Here is a 22,559-nt window from a genome sequence, read left to right as displayed (position 1 = left end):
TGGAAAAATGTCTATTCATGTCTTCTGCCCATTTTTTAACGGGATTATTTGGTTTTGGGTGTTGAGTTTTATTAGCTGAGGAAATTTTTAAAAAATTAACGTTTATTTCTTTTTGAGAGAGAGAGAGACACACACACACACACACAGAGTGTGAGCAGGGGAGGGGCAGGGAGAGAGGGAGACAGAATCTGAAGCAGGTTCCAAGCTGTCAGCACAGAGCCCGATGCGGGGCTTGAACTCAGAAACCGTGAGATCGTGACCTGAGCCGAGGTTGGTCGCTCACCCGACTGAGCCACCCAGGCGCCCCTAGTTGAGGAAATTTTTAAGCAAAGTGTTAAAGGTGCAGCCTGGTTTTTACTTGCTGCTTATAGTAAAAAGTGAGAGGAGAGAAACTGAAGGAAGAACTACTAAGTAAAAAGGAGCCAGCACTTGATGATTTGGGAAATCCTCAGCCTATCAAGATTGCAGAAGGTGATAAAATTAGGAGATTCACTGTCAGGAAAGCATGTTCTGGAGATGGGGCCAAGGGTGTGGCCATACAACCTTCTGCTAGTACTGAAGAGATTAAGCATGTGTTTCATGGAGCCCCTCAACCTTCACAGCAGAAGCCAGGAGTAGAGAGGGGATTAATGAAGAAAAACCTGTGGACGTTCTTCTTCTCTAATGATGTGAATCCCTGTGACATACACGGGAGACCTGCAAGGTTTTTGAGAATGTTAGACCGTCAGAAACACTGACAGTGTGGACCAAAAGGGACAAAGATAGAATAACGTGAAGAAAGGCTGTCAGAGTCCTAAAACCAAAAAACAGTTATAAAACTACTCAGCTTATTTTTTTAATGTTTGTTTGTTTTTGAGAGGGAGAGACAGAGCGTGAGTAGGGGAGGGGCAGAAGGAGAGGGAGATGCAGAATTGGAGGCAGGATCTAGGCTCCAAGAGATCAGCACAGAGCCTGACATGGGGCTCGAACTCGTGAGCCATGAGATCATGGCCTGAGCCAAAATTTGGACTCTTGCTTTGGCTCAGGTCATGATCCCACAGTCATAGGATCGAGTCCTACCTATGTCGGGCTCTGCGCTGAGTGTGGAGCTTGCTTGAGATTGTCTCTCTCTCTCTCTCTCTTTCTGCCCCTCTCCCCAGCTTGCACACACACACACACACACACACACACACACACTCTCTCTCTCTCTCTCTCTCCCCCCCTCTCTCTCAAATACAAAAAAATTAAAAAGAAGATGATTCTAGAAATGCTAGTATGGTTTAATATTTATAAGTCAGTCAACATATTCATTACATCAATACTTTAGAAAAGCTATATAATGCTATTAATATTTCAAAAGTATATGGTACAATTCAGTAGCCATTACATGAATGATTAAAAACTCAAAATAGCAATAGAAGGAAACTACTTAAAATTAACACAACCATTTTCCAAAAATCACCTGAAAACTTTATACTAAATGGTAAAATGTTTAAATTATTTCCATTAAAATTGGCAACAAGATAGGGATGTTCTCTACTACATGTATTATTCAACATTATTTTGGGTTTGTTTTTGTTTTCTTAATTTTTATTTTTTATTTTTTTTTAGCATTTATTCATTTTTGAAAGGCAGAAAGAGACAGAGTGCAAATGGGGGAGGGGCAGAGAGAGAGGGAGACACAGAATCTGAAGCAGCCATGGACCATGAGATCATGACCTGAGCCAAAGTCAGCCGCTGAACGGACAGAGCAACCCAGGCGCCCCTGTTTTCTTAATTTTTGTTTAATGTTTATTTATTTTTGAAAGAGAGAGAGACAGAGAGACAGAGAGAGACAGAGTGCAAGTGGGAGAGGGCCAGAGAGAGGGAGATACAGAATCCGAAGCAGGATCCAGGCTCTGGTCTATCAGCACAGAACCCAATGCAGAGCTTGAACCCACAAACCATGAGATCATGACCTGAGCCAATATCGGATGCTTAACCGACCGATCCACCCAGGCGCCCCTCAACATTATTTTGAAGGCTGTATTTCAGCATTGTCCAATACCACTGTCCAGAAATGTTGTATATTTAGTGCTGCCCAAGATGGTAGCCACTAGCCATATGTAGCTATTGAACATCTGAAATGTGGCTAAGAAACTGAATTTTAATTTATTTGGCTTAAATACATTTAAATTTATTTGTTTGTTTGTTTATTTATTTAGGCTTTTAAAGTTTTTATTTTAATTCCAGTTAGTTAACATACAGTGTTATATTAGTTTCAGGTGATTCAGCACTCCCATACATCACCCGGCACTCATCATGACAAGTGCACTCCTTAATTCCCATTACCTATTTAACTCATCCCCCACCCCTTCCCCTCTGGTAATCATCAGTTTGTTCTCTATAATTAAGAGTCTGTTTCCTAATGAATTTAAAGAGCCACATGAGCCGCACGAGCTACTGTGCCGAACAGCTAACACAATAAAAAAGAAGAAATAATCACACCAAATATTGGATGAAAGAGAGAATATTATCTGTATCTGATATCACTGTACAATTAGAAAACTTTAGCGACTATACTAAGAAGCTACCAGAATTGGTAGGTAGTTTTGGTAAGGGGCTGGATACAAGATAAAATTATAAAAATAGGTATTTTCATCCTATACTAACAGTATGCAGATAGGATTAGCCAACATTAAGTCTTGACAATTACAATGAAGGTATGGTAAATACCTAAGAACAAATTTAACCAAAAAAGACGATGGACTTATAAGAAGACTACAAAATGTCATTGCAGTATATAAGACATAATCAAATAGAGACACATGAAATAAAAAACAGTAACTCTTCCCAAACTATTATATTAGGGTAATAAGCTCCAATCAGAATCCCAATAGTTTTGTATTGTTTATTTAGTTTGAGAGAGAGACAGAGAGAGAGAATCCGAAGCAGACTCTGGGTTGTCAGCACAGAGCCCGATGTAGGGTTTGCATACACGAACCATGAGATCGTGACTGAACAGAAATGAAGAGTCGGACGCTTAATGGACTGAGCCACCCAGGCGCCCCAACATTCATTTTGAAACTCCATCTCAAACTTCAGAGAGTTCTTAGAAAAATAAATTTGCAAGAAACAAAAATCCTTTGAAATTCGGTTACAGAGACACAACAGAGTTCAGATCAAGCAAAACATACTTGCAATGTTGTATGACAAAAGTGATATTTCATTCAGTGGATACAGGGCAGTGTGTCCCATGAACAGTGCCAGCTGATGCTGCTGAATTTTTTTTAATATCTTTTTTATTTTATTTTTTTAATGTTTATCTATTTTTGAGAGACAGTGAGTGAGACAGAGTGCAAGCAGGAGAGGGGCAGAGAGAGAGGGAGACACAGAATCCGAAGCAGGCTCTGGGCTCTGAGCGGTCAGCACAGAGCCTGAGGCGGGGCTCGAACTCACAAACCGTGAGATCATGACCTGAGCCGAAGCAGGACGCTCAACCAACTGAGCCTCCCAGGTGCCCCTACTGCTGAATTTTACCTGAACCTTGTGATCCTGGAAAACAGCTTACTGCAAAGAACTCCCCTTCCCTACGTGACTTAGGACTCATGGATGCTCCTGTTGTTTACCTATGACAAGGACAGACACCTTCCAAATTCCCGTTCCTTGCCTCAGAAATACTGATTTAATCAGAACAAGATGCTGGTAGCCAAACTTCAGTTGAGCTCCTCTCTTTCCTACAGGCTCCTGAACTCTGCTCGTCCCCGCCCCTGAGAAAACACAAGAACATGTGGAACACTGCTCCCTCTTCTCAGCCTCTCCTGGGTGGGAATCCACTGACCACGGTGGGCACTTTCCAGTCAGATCCTACTGGCCATTCCCCTGCTTAAGCAGCTTCTCCTCTTACAGATTCTGCTTAGCTCGGCTTGCCTCCCCCTTACCCTATCTATAAAGGAGAAGCCTTTTTGTTTGGTTTGGAGATAATTGCAGATTTCTGAAATGGAAGCTTTCTCCCTATTTGCAACCGTCTTTATAATTAATATCTCCCAATCTAAGTCACGACTTGTTTTTGACGCAGCAAAAACAAAGCTTGACCTTGACCTCATACCGTAGGCCACAGTAAATTCCAACTAGATTAAAGGTTTAAGTAGAAACAATTAAAGCAATACAAATCAAATAAATGTTAAGACTATCTTTGTAAGCCTACCTGCAACGGAGGAGGAGGACCACGCTAGACAGGAAATACAGAAGCCAGGAAGGAAAGCATAGACATTTCTGATGAGAGAATACATTTTTCTAATTACATATCAAAGGACACCTATAAAATGCAAAGGAGAAAAAGAGTGAAGGGGGAAATACTACAATGCAACTCACAAAGGGTTGATATCCCTAATGCACAAAGAGCTTCTACAAACGGATAAAAAAAAACACAAATCAAAGTAAATTGGACAAAGGATATGAAGACTTACAGAAGAGAAAATCTAAGTGGTCAACAAACAGGAAAAGATCCTCAGTTGCACTAGTAATCAGGAAAAAGCAAATTAAATACTACTAGCCCCCAGATTGGCAAACATTAAAGACAGCATCAACATCCAGGGCTGAGAAAATTTGCCTCTGTGAACTCATATGTTGCTGGTGGGAGGGAGTAGGAATGGTACAGTCTTTTGGGAAAGTGATTTGGCTGTATCTATTCGACAACAAAATATCCTTACCTAAATTTATTAATAAACTTCAAAATATAGGAAGCAAAAATTGACTAGCACAATGAAAACCTGACTTAGCAATACAGTGGGAGAATCTCTCTCCTTTCTAGGAACTCAGCGCACAAAGAAGAAAGTCATCAGGAAGGAAATAACACATTTTTAAAAAGTATTTATTTATTTTTGAGAGAGAGAGAGAGCAAGCGCATGTGCACTCATGTGCACACAGGGGAGGGAGAGAATCCCAAGCAGGCTCCATGCTGTGGGCTCCATCACAGGACCATCTGGAACCCTGAGATCGTGACCTGATCAGAAATCAAGAGTGAGAGGCTCAACGGACTAAGCCACCCAGGTGAACAAACTAACACATTTTTAAAGACCCAACTAACAAGCTTGAGCCAACAAACACATATGCTAAATGCCACAACTGGAAAATAGCCATTTTTTCTTTAAAAAAAAATTTATGTTTATTCATTTTTGAAAGAAAGAGAGCGCAAGCAGGGGAGGGGCAGAAAGAGAGGGAGACACAGAATCCAAGGCAGGCTCCAGGCTGTGAGCTGTCAGCACAGGGCCAGACACTGGGCTCAAACTCACAAACCATGAGATTGTGAGCTGAGTCAAAGTCGGAGCCACCCAGGCGCCCCAAAATAACCGTCTTTTCAATGAAGAGATGAAACATTTTTGAAAACTGGGCCCATACTTGAGCCTTAAGACAAGTTTCAACAAATTTCAAACACTCAACATCATTCAGACAATGTTCCCAGACCACAATGCAATTAGGTTAGAAATCAGTAACATTGGATTATCTTGGTGTTTGGGAAAATGAAAAACGGTGTAAGGAACTGTCAAATTTGCTGCACTCCCTCTAAATCCGCTGTAGAGTCATTAAATTTTTAGAGGAGTATGTGACAGACTGAGATGAGTCAAATCGCAAACAGCTCCTTCGGGGCAGCATTTCTTTCGACACGTGTGGACCAAAGCCCACCAAACGTGCAGCTGGCATTCGGCCGCTTTTGTTTCCTTCCTCTTATAAAACTCCCCAGGCTCCAGGAAACTCTGGGCTGGGCTGTTCTGCCTGTGGGCAGCAGTCTGAATAAAGTACCCATTCCGTTACCCTGTGTGTCCTGAAGTTTTGCAAGTTGGACAATGGACTTCTCAATAATTCATGGATTTAAAGGGGGGGGGGGCGGAATTTACAAATGAGCACTTGAAACCGAACACGGATGGAAATAAATCAAAACTCGGATCTTTGGTACTTTTTAGCCTTAATGCTTATATAAGGAGGCCAGGAAGGTCGATGCCTCGATTTTTTTAAACTGGAGGAAATGCCCCACCACTGATGTCACAGGTCCCGCAATTAGTCGCTCCTTAGACACTTGGTCCCTGGCGCTAAATCACCTCCGCTCCCCGCGCCCAGAGTGGTTAAACTCTCGCTGCGGGCGACTTCCGCTTCCTGGCCTAAATCTGACACGTACTGTTCCCCCCACCCCGTGGGAACCACCCAGGGTCGGTGACAGTGGAGGAGCCCGGCGATGCCCTCAGCCGACGGGGCGGACAGAAGCGCCGGCAGGTGGGCATGTCGCGGCGCCTCGGGCCGTCCGGGGCCTTTTCCGTTCCCCGGAGCGGGGGAGCCGGGGCGGAGGCCGAGGCGAGGGCGGGGGCGGGCCGATCTCTGAGCCTGCCGCTCCGCGGTGTCTTGCCAGCGGGGACGGGGCGGCGGGAGACGCAGGGTGGCCCAGCGGCTTTTGAAGACGCCGCGGCTCCCCCCCCCTCCCCACCCCCGGGGGATGCGGCCCGAGGGCGGGGCCCCCTGAGTGCTGGGCAGGGCCTGCGCCCGGGCGGCCGCCGGGGAGGATGCGGCCCCGCGGCGGGAGGAGTCCCGGCGCCCAGCGCGCGCTCCGGCCGGCTCGCTCTCCCCGGCAGATCCCGCAGGGGCGGATCGGGCCTGGGACCCGGCGGCCCCGCGGCCGAAATGACCACCCTTCCAAGATGGCGACTCCCGTAGAGACACTCCCGAGGGGACAGCCATGTTAGTTGCCTGACAAAGTCACTAAAGAACACTTGAAAGCCCGCCTCTCCTCCGACACGCGCACACGCGCTGGCACCTCGCGAGTGCACCCCGTGGGGTTGCGGGCGGCCGGCCGCTCCCAAGCTGACACTGAGCATGTGCACGGGGAAGTCCAGACACGGAAGAGTCCCTCAGAGGTAGTTTCAACACTTAGGGGCCCGGGACGGAGTTTAACAGAGGCGGCACAGTTGGGCCAGTAAAGCAATTGATATGATTATGAGGCTGTTACGACATGGATTTCGTACGCAGTGATGGTACTCTTTAGGGCCAGTGATGATGAGGCTTCTCTGAGGTCCCTAGGGAGGAGGTGTGTAGAGGGAGTGACAAGGGTTTGGGGGTGAGTGATGGGGTCAACGGGGAAAATAAAATGGGTGGTCTGTGGGATGAGTGATGGGAGAACTGTGGGGTGACTATTGGCGGGTCTATGAGGTGAGCGATGAGGAGTCTACGGGGTGAGTGGTGACGACTCTCACAGGCCACTGAGGGGGTCTGTAGAGTAAGTGATGGAGGTCTGTGGAACAATGATGGGAGTTCTGAGGGGTAAGTCATAGCGGGTTGGTGGGGTAAGTGATAGGGGGTCTGCAAGATGACTGATTGGAGTTCAGTGGGTGAGTGATGAGGGCCTTTAGGGAGTAATGAAATGGTCTGTGGAGTAAATGGTGGAGAGTTTGTGGGGTGAGTATTGAAGAATCAATGAATGAATGAATGAGTGATTCCGACCGCGAGGTGAGTGTTGCATGGTCTATGAGGTGCGTGATGGGATTTATTGAGTTGATGGTCAAGGTTTCTGTGGTGTCATTGATGCATTTATTTGGGACTAGTGACAGAGGGGCCAAGGGAATCAGATATGATGCTTCATGGAGTCAGTCAGTGATAGGTGGTCTGAAACTGACATGGGATGGTTTCAGAACCCCACTTTGACTTTGTTGGGCCTCTTGTATCTTTTTCTTCTACGTCATTAATGTCTCCCCTTGGTTTCATTATTTATCTTCTTTGGGTTTTTTTTTTTTTTTCTTTCACGCGTCTTTTTAAATTCCTGACTTGAATGCTTATCTCGTTAACATTCAATCATTTTCTTTTATAATATAAGCATTAAGTTGATGAATTTTCCCCTAAGAACGCTTTAGCTCCGTGTAACGCATTTTGATGTGTAACATTTTCACTGTAGTTTACTTCTAACGTTTTCTGATTTGTGTTGCAGTTTTCTCTCTGACCCTCATATTTAGATAGGAGATTTCAATTTCCCCAAGAGTTGACATTTTGGTTATTGATTTCTAAACTATACTCAAAGGGCTCATTCTAATATTGTCTCCTACACTGAATAGTGCTGCTTTTCTTCATTTTCCCCATTCTGAGAGCCAAACGGAATGGTATTTGTCTTTAGTTTCGTAAAGTAAATGGTACCTAGTATCTTGTTTTACTTTGATGTGCATTTTCCTGGCAACTAATGGTTGAATATCTTCTCGTATTTATTCGCCATTGAAATGTATTTTTCAATGTTTTTTTTTTTTTTGAGAGAGAGAGACAGAGAGAGAGAATTAGTGGGGAAGGGGCAGAAAGAAAGGGAGAGAGAACCCAAGCCAGGGTCCATGCCATCAGCGCAGAGCCCGATGCAGGACTCCATCCCACCAACTGTGACATCATGACTTGAGCCAGAATCAAGACTCAGACGCTTAACTGACTGAGCCACCCAGGTGCCCCAAAATCTATTTTTTTTTAAGTTTTCATATTCCTTGCTCTTTTTTCCCTTCAAGTGGTTTGTCTTTCTAATTTGTGAATATTAACCCTCTGTCATTTACTGTGATTTTTTTCCCCTCGATCTCTCTTTATATCTTGATTTTTGAAAGATGTCTTCACATAGAAAAAAATAATCCTCTGATTAGAGCTCTCTTTTTCCTTTTCATATTATGAGTATCTTGTCTTGCCTACTGAATTCTTCCTGCTTTGTGCTTCCATAAATACATGCCTTAAAAAAATAAATATATATATGCCTTAAGTTTAACATTTTTTTTCAACGTTTTTATTTATTTTTGGGACAGAGAGAGACAGAGCATGAACGGGGGAGGGGCAGAGAGAGAGGGAGACACAGAATCGGAAACAGGCTCCAGGCTCTGAGCCATCAGCCCAGAGCCTGACGCAGGGCTCGAACTCATGGACCGCGAGATCGTGACCTGGCTGAAGTCGGACGCTTAACCGACTGCGCCACCCAGGCGCCCCAACATTTTTATTGTTTTAATTTTTAAAGTTAAATTTCAATCAAACTGAAATTTACTCTGGTGTGTGATGTGAGATGAGATCAGTGTTTGTATCTTCCATTTGGATAGGAAATTTGCCAGCACCAATCATTAAAGGAATATACTTTTCTAACTCAATTAAATGCCTCTTTTGTCACAAAATTTTTTTATTTTTTAGAATAATTTTATTATTATTATTTTTAATGTTTATTTTTGAGACAGAGAGGCAGAGCATGAGCAGGGGAGGGACAGAGAGAGAGAGAGAGAGAGAGAGAGAGAGAGAGAGACACAGAATCCAAAGCAGGCTCCAGGCTCCGAGCTGTCAGCACAGAGCCTGACGTGGGGCTCAAACCCATGAACCACAGGATCATGACCTGAACGGAAGTTGGACGCCCAACCGACTGAGCCACCCAGGTGCCCCGTCACAAAATTTTTAAATGTGTATCACTTTGTTTCTGAGCTCTATTTTTCCTTCTGATATATGTATCTACTCCCTTTCAAAAAATTGTATTGACTTTAGAAATACTTTAATAGCCAACAGTGCTAGTCCCCTCACTGTTTTCTTTCTTTCTTTTTTGGTTGTTTTCTTTAGTATTCTTAGCATTTATTCTTCCATTTGAATGTTAAGACCATTTTATTTTGTTTCAAAATGACCATTAAAGCTATAGTATTTCATAGTTTTCTTCTTGTAGACCCAGCACCTTTTTCTTAAAAAAAAATTACATTCTTAGATATTTTACATTTGTTTTTGTCACCAGAGTGAAGAGCATATTTTTTCTATTTCTGTAGAAAAAAAAATCTGTCAATTTTTCTTTTTCTTTTTTGTATTTTATTTCTTATCCAATGCAATCATTAGATTCTCATGTGAATTCTAGTTGCTTTTTATAGTCTCTTCGTTTTCCTAGATAGAATATCAGTCCATCCAATTAACAATAATACTCTCTCTTCCTTCCAAATATTTATGCAGATTACCTTGCCTTCTCTTACACTAGCCAGAGCTTTTGGAACAATGTTAAATGATACTTGATAGAGGGAATCCCTATTTTGTTACTAATTTGAAAGTGAAAGGTGTTCATTCATTCATTCATTCATTCACTCAACAGTTACTGAGTACACATTTGTGTACAAGTTTTTGTGTGGACATACATTTTCATGTCTCTTGGGAGTGGAACTCATTAAGTGTTGAGTGAATGAATGGGAGTGGAATTGCCAAACTGTTTTTCAAAATGGCTGTGCCATTTTACACCCCACTGGGAATGTATGAAGGTTCCAATGAGTCTCACCCTCACCAACACTTGTCACTGTCTTCTTTTATTCTACTGTTTTTTTTTTATTAATTTTTTTTTCAACGTTTATTTATTTTTGGGACAGAGAGAGATAGAGCATGAACGGGGGAGGGGCAGAGAGAGAGGGAGACACAGAATCGGAAACAGACTCCAGGCTCCGAGCCATCAGCCCAGAGCCCGACGCGGGGCTCGAACTCACAGACCGTGAGATCGTGACCTGGCTGAAGTCGGACGCTTAACCGACTGTGCCACCCAGGCGCCCCTACTGTTTTTTTTAAGATTTATTTATTTTTGAGAGAGAGCACATGTTGGGAAGGGGCAGAGAGAGAGGGGGACAGAAGATCTGAAGTAGGCTCTGTGCTGACAGCAGTGAGCCCGATGTGGGGCTTGAACTCACGAACCGTGAGATCATGACCTGAGCTGGAGTCAGATGCTCAACGTACTGAGCCACCCAGGCACCCCTTTCTTCTTTTATTCTAGCCATCCTAGTGGGTGTGAAGTGGTATCTCATTGTGGTTTTGATTTCTATGTCTCTAATGACTACTGATATTGAATACCTTTTCGTGTGTGCAATGGACTAAATGTTTGGGTCCCCCCCAAAACTCATATGTTGAAATCCTAATTCCCAATGTGATGGTATTAGGAGATTAGGCCTTTGGGAAATGATTAGGTCATAAGGGTGGAGCTCTCATGATGGGATTAGCACCCTTATAAAAGAGACCCCAGAGAGTCCTTTCCCCCTTTTTGCCATGTGAGGACACAGCAAGAAGATGGCCATCTATGAACCAAGAAGCAGTTCTCACCAGATACCAGATCTACTGATGCTTTGATCTTGGACTTACCCATCTCCAGCACTGTGAGAAATGTTTGTTGTTTAAACTGCCCAGTCTGTGGTAGTTCATTATAGCAGCCCGTAATCACTGACCATGTGTTTTTTGCCCATTTGTGTATCTTCTTTGAAGGAATATCAGTTCAAATCCTTTGCCTATTATTAATTGAGTGATTTGATCTTTTTTTATTATTGAGTTGTAAACATTCTTTATACATTCTGGATGCAAGTCCCTTGTCAGCTATGTGACTTGCATTTGTTTTCTCCCATCTTGTGGGTATCTTTTCACTTTCTTGGTGGTTGACTTTGTAGCACGAATTATTGAATTATATTGGGGCGCTCATCTAAAATCAATTGACTGTAAATATAAGGGCTTATTTCTGAACTCTCAATTCTATTTCATTTATCTATATGTCTACCCTTCTGCCAATACCACACTGTATTGATTTGTGTAGCTTTGTAGTAAAATTTTTTTTAATGTTTTATTTATCTTTAAGAGAGCAAAAGCAGAGGAGGTGCAGAGAGAGAGGGAGACAGAGGATCTGAAGTGGGCTCTGTGCTGAACAGGAGATCATGACCTGAGCCAAAGTCGGACACTCAACCGACTAAGCCACCCAGGCGCTCCTGTAGTAAGTTTTGAGATTGGGAAATGTGTGTCCTCCAATTATGTTCTTATTCAATATTTTGGCTATTCAGGGCCCCTTGCATTTCCATATGAATTTTAAGATCCACTTAGAACCCTCTGTACAAATTCCAGCTTGGATTTTGACAGGGGTCATGTTGTACCTGAACATCGTTTTGAAGAATATTACCATCCTAATGATATTAAGTCTTATGATCTGGGCACTCTTTAGCATAATGTTTTCTGGTGATTTTTTGGTAGCCATTATAATATTTAAGTAGCTTTTTATGTTCCCATTTTAATTTGTATTTTTATTAGGAATGGCTCCTGAATTGTGTCAGATGCTTTTTTTAAAAATGTTTTTTCTCTGAGAACAAACTGAGGGTTGATGGGGGTGGGAGGGAGGGGGTGGGTGATGGGTATTGAGGAGGGCACCTTTTGGGATGAGCACTGGGTGTTGTATGGAAACCAATTTGACAATAAATTTCATATATTAAAAAAATGTTTTTTTTTAATGTTTATTCTTGTGAGAGAGAGACAGCATGAGCAGGGGAGGGGCAGAGAGAGAGAGGGGAGACACAGAATCCGAAGCACGCTCCAGGCTCGGACCTGTCAGCACAGAGCCCGACGCAGGGCTCGAACTCACCGTGAGATCATGACCTGGGCTGAAGTCAGCCGCTTAACTGACTGAACCACCCAGGCGCCCCCAGATGCTTTTTGATGTTACTAGTCTTATGGTGTTGTTCTCTTTAATTGAACTGTTGTAATGAATTATACTGATATGTAGTGTGGCCCCATCTTTGACTTCCTGGGATAATTCTGTTTGGCTAGGAGGAATTTTTCTTTGAGACATGGTTGGATTTGAGTTAGTAATATTTTATTTAAAAATTTTGCCACTAGAAGAAAACTGTTTATACTTTTCTTGTCTTTGTACTATATTTGCATATGTCGATATTAAGGTTCTGCCACTTTTTAACAGGAATCCAGGAGATTTCTATCTTTTTATATGTTAAAATGGCATAGAGATTATTTTCTTTAAGATTCAGCCATTTTCTTTGTCCATTCATCCATGCATGGACACGTGGGTTGCTTCCATATCTTGGCTATTGTAAATAATGCTTCAGTAAACATAGGGGTGCATATATCTTTTTGAATTAGTGTTTTCATTTTCTTTGAGTATCTACCCAGTAGTGGAATTACCAAATCATATGGTATTTCTGTTTTTCAGTTTTTTGAGGAATCTCTATACTGTTACCACAGTGACTGCACCAATATACATTCAGCACTGGTCTTTTAAAATCCAAAAATTGTAATTATTTTCTTTTCTCTGGTTACTGGTCTTAACGGCCTTTGGGGGTGGGGGGATTAATTTCGGTAGTTTATGTCTGCTGCGGATTTTATATTCTCATAGAGCTGCGTGCGATACTCACATTATTTTGTTCACTCCCACCTTATTCTTCTCCATTAATACTGCTTTCGCTATTCTAGGGGCTGTGCCTTTCCATAGAAATTCTAGAATATGCTTGTCTGTGGATGTTGAACATATTCTCTGGTGCTTATTTGTGCCCCCTATATCGTGTTTGGTGAAATCTCTTCATGTCTTTGGCCCATTTTCTAACTGGATTGTTTTGTTCCTTCAGTATTGAATTTTGAGAATCCTTCATACGTGGCAGTTATGAGTCTTTGCCAGATACTTTCTCAAAGTCTGTAGCTTGTCATTTCATCCTCCTCCCAGTGCCTTTTGCTACAGTTTTTAATCTGGCGAAATCAAATATATGTGCATTTTCTCTTATTGATCATGTTTTTGGTGTCGTATCTAAGACGTCTCACTAAGCCTTAAGTCCTGATAATTTCCCCCGACGTTGTCTTTTAACACATTGACAGTTTCACATTGTGCATTTGAATCTATGATCCATTTCAGGTTAATTTTTTATGAAGTGTGACATTTCAATCAAGATTCATTTTGTTTTTTCCTTATGAATGATCCAGTTACTCTGGCACCATTTGTTGAAAAGACCTTCCTTCATCCATTGAATTGTTTCTGCGCCTTTGTAAAAAAAAAAAGTTGGCTCTACTTGTGTGGGGCTATTTCTGGGTTCTCTCTTCAGTGTCACTGATGTGTGTGTCTGCCCTTCATCAGTACCACATTGTCTTGAATCCTGTAGTTAAATAAAATGTCTTGAAATCAGGTAGATTGATTTCTCCTGTTTCTTTGTCAGAAATGTTTTAGCTATTGTAGATCCGTTGTCCTCCCACATAAATTTAAGAATACCTTTGCCCAGGGGCTCCTGGGTGTCTCAGTCGGTTGAGCGTCTGACTCTTGGTTTTGGCTCAGGTCGTGATGTCATGGTTTGTGGGTTCGAGCCCCACGTTGCGCTCCGTGCTCACAGTGCAGAGCCTGGTTGGGGATTCTTTCTCCCCCTCTCTCTCTCCCCCTCCCCCGCTTGTGCTCGCTCTCTGTCTCTCTCAAAATAAATAAATAAACATTTTTTAAAAAGAGGGGCTCCTGGGTGGCTCAGTCAGTGAAGCATTCATCTTTGGCTCAGGCCTTGAGCTCACGTTTTGTGAGTTCGAGCCCCACATTGGGCTCTGTGCTGACAGCTTGGAGCCTAGAGCCTGCTTCGGATACTGTGTCTCCCTCTCTCTCTATTCCTCTCCTGCTCACACTCTGTTTCTCTGTCTCAAAAATAAATAAATGTTAAAAAATTTTTAAAAGAAAACAATAACTTTGCCTATGTCTACAAAAACTTCTTGTCGAGATTTTAATAGGAATTCTATTAAGTCTGTATGTCAACTTGTGGAGAATTGGTATTTTTCCTATGTTAAGGCTGCCAAACCATAAACACAGTAGCTCTCTCCATTTATTTAGATCTCTGTTGATTTCTTACATCAACATTCTCTAGTTTACAGCATGCGAGCCCTATACATGTTTTGTTACATTGACACCTAAATATTTCATTTTCTGAGTGATGTAAATTATTGTATTTATTTGTTTCATCATGTTCATTTGTAGTATATAAAAGTACAGCTGATTTTTGTGTATTGTTCTTGTGTCCCATAACCTTGTTGAAGTCATTACTTCTAGAAGTTTTTGTGTAAGTTCCTAGGGATTTTCTATCAGGACCATCATGTTATCTGCAAATAGGGTCAGTATTATTTCTTCCTTTTCAACCTGTATGCCTTTTATTCCTTTTTCTTGCTTTATTGCACTGGCTAGAATTTTCATTACTATATTGAATAAGAGTGGTGAGGGGCACCTGGGTGGCTCAATCGGTTGAGCATCTGACTTCAGCTCAGGTCATGATCTCATAGTTCATGAGTTTGAGCTCCTCATCGGGCTCTGTGCTGACAGCTCAGAGCCTGGAGCCTGCTTTGGATTCTGTGTCTCCCTGTCTCTCTGCCCCTCCCCTACTCACACTCTGTCTCTCTCTCTCTCTCTCTCAAAAATAAATAAACATAAAAAAATTTTTAATTAAAAAAAAAGTGGTAATAGTCAACATATTTGCATTGTTCCTGATATTAGGGGACATTTGGTCTCTCACTATTAAATATGATGTTAGTTATAGGTTTTTTTGTAGGTCTTTTTTTATCAAGTTGACAAAGTTTCCTTTTATTCCAAGGTTCTAAGAGTTTTTCTTTTTTCTTTTTTTTTTTTTTATCATGAATGGGTGTTGGATTTTGTCAAAATCTTTTTCGGCACTGATTGATATGATCATGTGATTTTTTTCTTCTTTGGCCTGTTAATATGGTAGATTACATTGATTAATTTTCAAATATTGAGTTCATCCTGCATTCCTGCAATAACCCCCCTTGGTCACGGTGTACAATTCTCTTTGTATATCGCCGAATTATATTTGCTAATATTTTGTTAAGAATTTTTGCATCTATGTTCATGAAGGATATTGGTCTGTAGTTTTTTTAAAGACTTTTTTGGTTAGGTAATAGAATAATTCATCAAGAAACATCCTATTTTCAAATACAGCTGATGACAGAATGCAAAATTTGCTATGCAGACCAGGTATAAACCCAGTGGGAAAACATTAGCACATCAACAGTGTATTTTTTGTACTCTTTGTCTCATTTTGGTATCAGGCTTTAGGGAATGAGTTAAGAATTCTCTCTTCTATTTTCTGGAAGAGATGGAGTGGGACTGATGTTAATTCTTCTTGAGAAGTTTGTGGAAATCTCCAGTGAAACCATTTTAGCCTAGACATTTCTTTTTTATTTTTAATTTTTTTTTAATTTTAGAGAGAGAGCGCGCATGAGCAAGGGGGGGAGAGAGAGAGAGAGAGAGAGAGAGAGAAATAGAGAATCTTAGGCAGGCTCCACACATGTGGAGCCTGATGTGGGGCTCAATCCCACAACCCTGGCATCATGACCTGAGCTGAAATCGAGAGTCGGATGCTCAACTAAGTGAGCCACCCAGGCACCCCGGGTACCTATTGCAAGCATTATTTTTAAAATCACAAATTCAGTTTCCTTAATAGTTACAAGGCTATTCAAATGAACTATTTCATAGTGGAAGAGTTGTGGTAGTTTGTACTTTTCGAGGAATTAGTCCATTTCATATAAGTTGTCAAATTTATAATTGTATTTCTTTATTATTCTTTTGATGTCTTCAGGGCCTATAGTGATATCCCCTATTTCCTTCCTAATATTAATCATTTGTGTCTCTGACTTTTTCATTATCAATATTAATAGAGGTTTGTTTATTTTATTATTCTTTTTGGAAAACCAGCCCTATGATTGATTGTTTTTCTCTATTGTTTTTCTGTTTTCAGTGTCCTTGATTCCTGCTCCTATTTTATTATTTCTTTTCTGCTGTTGGCTTTGGTTTGCTTTGTTCTTCTTTTCTAATTTCTTTTTTTTTTTTTTTTTTTCGGACTTTATTTCTGAGTACTCTCTACACCCAACGTGGGACTCTAACTCATGACCCTGAGCTCAAGAGTTGCATGCTCTACCGACTGAGCCAGCCAGGCACCCCTTCTTTTCTAATTTCTTGAGATGAGAGTTTAGATTACTAACTTGAGGCTTTTTCCTTTTTACTTGTAAACATTTAGTGCCATAAATTTCACTTACAGTACTCCTTTAGTTTATGGAGCAGTGTCTTGGGCACTGGTTATCAATCCCAGGGGAGGACTCCCAACACTTCTGCCCACTGCACTTTGGTATCAGAGTCACCAAGGAAAACACAACACAGTCAAGCATGGAATGGAACAATGCTTTACTCACACGGAGAAGAGACAGAGCGAGATCAGCATCAGGAGTGTGCATTCTTTTCTCATAGCTAGCAGGTCCCCTGGCAGCCAAATGGCAAATAAGCATCGGAAAAGATCCTTCACTCCATTAGTTAGCAAGGAAATAGAAATTAAACTAAACTTAGATACAATTCACACACCTCTCATGTCACAGTGGAAGCACCTCACCCCCTCCCTTGCAGAGTCTGAAATACTGAAAGCTGGGGGCCATTGATGTACAAAAGTTCAGCAGAAAGAAATAGCACACACTGGGGCACCTGGGTGGCTCAATCAGTTGGGACTTTGGCACAGGTCATGATCTCACCGTTGTGGGTTAGAGTCCCGCATCGGGCTCTCTGTGCTGACAGCTCGGAGCCTGGACCCTGCTTCGGATTCTGTGTCTCAGTCTCTCTCTGCCAGTCCCCTGCTCATGCTCTGTCTCTGTCTCTTGTCTCTCTTTCTCTCAAAAATAAACAAACATGTAAAAAAATTTTTAAAAAGGAACAGCACACACTCAGTCTGAAGTAGGGAAAAATATTCCCACACAAGGCAATAAACCCAACACAGGCTATGTGAGCTCTTTGTCTTTTGGGAAGGAAGTGTTGTTCTAGGCCCTAGGTCAATTCTTAGGTCATCAAGTAGGGATTAAAAGATTATATGCCTGAGATTGTATCCTACAAATTTTGATATGTTGTATTTTCATTTTTATTTAGTCCCATGTATTTTTTAAAAATTTCCCTTGTGGGGCGCCTGGATGGCTCAGTTGGTTAAGCGTCCGACTTCAGCCAGGTCACGATCTCGCGGTCCGTGAGTTCGAGCCCTGCGTCGGGCTCTGTGCTGACAGCTCAGAGCCTGGAGCCTGTTTCAGATTCTGTGTCTCCCTCTCTCTCTGACCCTCCCCCGTTCATGCTCTGTCTCTCTCTGTCTCAAAAATAAATAAATGTTAAAAAAAATTTTTTTTTAAAATAAAAATTTCCCTTGAGACAGGGCACCTGAGTGAGTCAGTCGGTTAAGCGTCCGACTTCGGCTCAGGTCATGATCTCACGGTTCATGAGTTCAAGCCCCGCATCAGGCTCTGGGCTGACAGCTCAGAGCCTGGAGCCCACTTGAGATCCTGTGTCTCCCTCTGTCTGCCCCTCTGCTGCTTGCACTCTGTCTCTTGCATTGTCTCAAAAATAAATAAACATTAAAAAAATTTTTTTTTGAAGTTTCCCTTGAGACTTCCTCTTTGGCCTGTGGTTTATTTAGAAGATGTTGTTGAGTTTCTGAGTGTTTGGGGATTTTCCTGTTCCCTTTTTGTTTTGATTACTGGTTTCACTCCATTGTTGTCAGCGAGCATACTATGTGTGATTTCAATTCTTCTACAGTTGTTGAGGTTTGTCATGTTGTCTAGGATATGGTCTTTATGGTCTATTTTCTGTGGACATTTAAAAAGAATGTATATTCTGCTACTGTTGGGTGGAATGTTCTATAAATGTTGCTCAGATCCTGTCGGTTGATGGTGTTCATGAATTCTTTTTTTAACCTTGCTGATTTTCTGTCCAGTTGTTCTGTCAGTTGCCGAAGGAAGGGTATTGAAGCCTCCAACTATAATTGTGACTTTTGTCTATTTCTCCTTTCAGTTTCATCAAATTTTGCTTCATATATTTTGCAATTCTATTGCATGGTGTATACACACTTAAAATTGCTATGTCTTCTTGGCGGATTGACCCTTATATCATTATGTAATGTCTCTGTATGTCCCTGGTAATTTTCTTCACTCTGAAGTCTACTACTCTATCCAATATTAATAAGTTCACTCCTGCTTCCTTTTAATCAATGTTTGCATGCTACAGCTTTCCATTTCAATTTTTATTATTTTATTTTTTTTCAAATTTTTATTTAAACTCTAGTTAGTTCAACCTGCATATATCATCATATTTGAAGCACATTTCTTGTAGGCAGTACATAGTTGGGTCACGATTTTTTATTTTTTCATTTTATTAAAAATTTTTTTTTAATATTTATTTATTTTTGAGACAGAGAGAGACAGAGCATGAATGAGGGAGGGTCAGAGAGAGGGAGACACAGAATCTGAAACAGGCTCCAGGCTCTGAGCAGTCAGCACAGAGCCCGATGCGGGGCTCGAACTCACGGACCGCGAGATCTTGACCTGAGCCGAAGTCGGCCGCCCAACTGACTGAGCCACCCAGGTGCCCCTTTTATTTTTTTATTTTAGAGAGAGAGAGAAAGAGCTCCACACTCAGCATGGAGCCCAATACGGAGCTTGATCCCACAGCACTGGGATCATGACCTGAGCCTGAGCTGAAATCAAGAGTCGAACACTCCACTGACTGAGCCACCCAGGTGCCCCTGGATCATGATTTTTTAAATTGAATCTGCCAATTTCTGTCTCTAATTAGTGCATTTATACCATTTACACTTTATATAACTATTTATATGTTAAGGTTGGAGCCTGTCACATTTTGTGTTTTCTGTTTGTTCTGTTTTTGTTTTCTCCTTTATTTTTCCCCTTTCTTTGGGATATATGGACATTTTGAAGAATTCCATTTTGATTATATAGTATTTTCAGGAGGATCTCCTTATGGAGCTTTTTTTTTGCCAGATGTTTTATGTATTGTGTAATATATACACAACTTATCAATGTCTATTGGTATCATTTTACCACTTTCAGCAAAGTGTGGAGATCTTCCTTACCCCTTTTCTCTTTATCCTCCCCTATTCATTGTCTTAATATAATTGTCTTATATATTTCCTTTATATGCATTGAGCACCACATTAGATGGGGTTATAATGTTTGCTTCAACTGTCAAACCTATTTTGGAAAACTTAAGAGAAAGAAAGCATTTTGTATTTACCTATATTTTTTGCCCTTTCCATATTCTTTCTTCCTTACTGATGGTCCATTTTCTTTTATCATTTCTTTCTGGTTAGAGAACTTCCTATAGCCGTTCTTTTATGGTAAGCCTGCTGGTAATAAATTCCTACTTTTCCTGAAAATGTCTCAATACTTCTTTCATCCCTGAAGGATATCTTCTATGGGCATGGGATGCTAGGCTAACAAGTCTTTCCTTTTAGCACTTGAAACATGTTGTTCGGGGCGCCTGGGTAGCTCAGTCGGTTGGGCATCTGACTTCAGCTCCGGTCATGATCTCGTGGTTCATGGGTTCAAGCCCCGCATCAGGCTCTGTGCTGACAGCTCGGAGCCTGGAGCCTGCTTCTGATTTGGTGTCTCCCTCTGTCTCTCTGCCCCTTCCCCACTCACGCTCTGTCTCTGTCTGTCTCTGTCTGTCTGTCTGTCTCTCTCTCTCTGAAAATAAATAAACATTAAAAAAAATTTTTTTAAGGAAAAATGTTGTGCCATTTACTTCTGGTCCTAAATGGCACCTTCTTCCAATAGAGGGTCGTTTCGTCTACATTGAAAATCTACTGTTTAGTGTGGCCACCTTCATTATCTGAGCTAGATCTTCTGGATAATTTGCTGCAGCTTCTATATCAGCACCCACTGCTCTGCCTTACACTTGTATGTTATGGAGGTGGCTTCCTTCCTTAAAATGCATGAACTGACCTCTGCCAGCATCAAACTTTTTTTCTGCAACTTCCTCACCTCTCTCAGCCTTCAGAGAATTGAAAGGAGCGAGTGCCTTGCTGGGGATTAGGCTTTGGCTTAAGGGAATGTTGTGGCTGGTTATATGGAGGTGGCTTGCGGCACCCCAAAACCGTTATTATAATAGTAACGTCCAAGGTCACTGGCCACAGGTCACCACAATAAATATAAGAATAGTGCAAAGGTTTGAAATATTACGAGAACTATATTACCAAAACGTGACACAGAGACACGAAGTGAGCAAATGCCTGTATTTCTTTGCTGAGGTTTTCTATTGTCTCATTTGTGTTAGGCATTCTTCATAATTGCCCAGTGAAGTGTGTTTACGATGGCTGCTCTAAAATCCTTGTCAGGCAGTTCCGGCATCTGTTGGGGTTTCAGTGTTGGCATCTGCTCAGTAATCTTTCCTCCTTCCAGCTGAGGTGTTTCCTTCTTCCAGCTGAGGTGGTATGACATCTGATGTTTCATCGTGTCTAGGACATGTGGGTATTAAATTAAGAGGCTCTGGAATTCATTTAACTCTCGTGTTTTCACAGGCGTCCTTTGACAGACCTCCGTTGGGTGAAGGGAGATGTCAGCTCATTACTCCACTTGGCTTCTTTGCGGTGGGGGGGTGTCCCTTATATTGCCCTGTTGGGGTAGGAGTTCATGCTTCCCCCTAGGCCTCTGCTGATGCCACCCTGACTGGGAGGGAGATAGGTGCCTAGTCACTGCTTCCCATTTGATGCCCCTTGACATTGTTGGCAGAAGTGGCCTAGTTACTGCTGAGCCTTGGTGAGAGCTCTAGTAGGCCTCCTCTGACATCACTCAGTGGGGAGAAGGGAGGACACTGTGTTAGCTCGGGGTGAGGATGGAAGCCCAGACTCCTCACATTGTCTCCACTGTCACCGACGGGTGGGAGAGGAAGAGGCAGTGGTTACTATTGCCCAGCAAGGCAGAAAGCTCCAGCACCCTAATGGGCTTTCTCTGATACCGCCTTGGCAGGGGGCAAGGGTTGTTGGGCTGGGGGTACTGTAAGAAGTTACAGTTTGTCAAGGGTGGGAGTATGGGCTCTCCACTTGGCCTTTGCTGTTAGTGATGGTGGTGGGACCCCAGTGTTTTCTGTGGTGCTTGGCTTGAGTAGAGCCATCATTGTCTGAAAGTTTTCTATCTTCCTAGACTGCCTCTTCCCTGGTCCTTTGACTAGAGAGAGCAGGCTTTTCTTTGGGCACTTTTTGTCTGCACCCATTGGCCTTTCTAGGTTGCTGGCTTCTCCAGCACCAAGTCTAGGATATCTGAGGCTAAAAGAAAACCCCGTACTGCCACATCGTTTTTGGGGTCTCAGAATCCCTAGCCAATATGCCTTCTTCATTTCTTTCAGAATCTTCCTATGTTTTATATATAATGTCCACACTTGTTAGTTGTATGTAGCAGAAAAAACAGTTAAACATATCTACTCCATCTCCACAAGAAGAAGTCTCCATAATTATGATTTTTAAGACCTCATGTGGTTTTGGGGTACCTGGGTGGCTCAGTTGGTTGAGCATCCGACTCTTGATTTTGGCTCAGGTCATGATCCCAGGATTGTAGGATTGAGCCCCACATTGGGCTCTGTGCTGACTGAGCATGGAACCTGCTTGGGATTCTCTCCCTCCCTCTCCCTCTGCCCCTCTCTCTGACTCGTGCTCTCTCTCAAAAAAAAAAAAAAAAAAAAAAAAAAAGACTTCATGTGAGTTCATGCATCTGTGCTACTTTTATTTGTATATATTGAATGACCACTAAAGGTTTATGCAAAGGTTTACATCCTTCTTTATTGTATATTTTATTATTAAAAATGGCCCCCTTTGTTAATGTATTGAGCACTTTGGGCTTAATTTCCACCTCAATCATCATATTTCTAGATGTGCTTGCATTTTCTTGCACTTGCCTGGTGTGTCATATGTTTTTTAAATGTTTAATTATAATACAGAAAACTGCACAGATTATGCACATTTAGCTTGATGATTTTTTTAACAGACTGAGCGAACACGCACAATCAC

The 22,559-nt window shown here is 41.9% G+C and overlaps 1 protein-coding gene across 4 annotated transcripts in view; it reads left to right on the top strand.

Annotated features, from left to right (window-relative positions):
- The first annotated feature begins 6,032 nt into the window (after positions 1 to 6,032).
- The window catches only part of ZNF41 (zinc finger protein 41), a 46,652-nt gene continuing 30,125 nt past the window's right edge, over positions 6,033 to 22,559 (top strand). The window contains exon 1 of one of the 4 annotated variants that reach the window (XM_045050781.1): positions 6,033 to 6,228. The gene's annotated coding sequence lies outside the window, so the exon portion shown is untranslated. The other 3 variants (XM_019823356.3, XM_045050780.1, XM_045050779.1) reach the window with 3 other exon arrangements.

Source organism: Felis catus, chromosome X, assembly GCF_018350175.1.
Source record: "Felis catus isolate Fca126 chromosome X, F.catus_Fca126_mat1.0, whole genome shotgun sequence".
NCBI lineage: Eukaryota > Metazoa > Chordata > Mammalia > Carnivora > Felidae > Felis > Felis catus.
The sequence above is the reverse complement of the archived record's forward strand: the minus strand, read 5'-3'. Positions and strand labels throughout refer to the sequence as shown.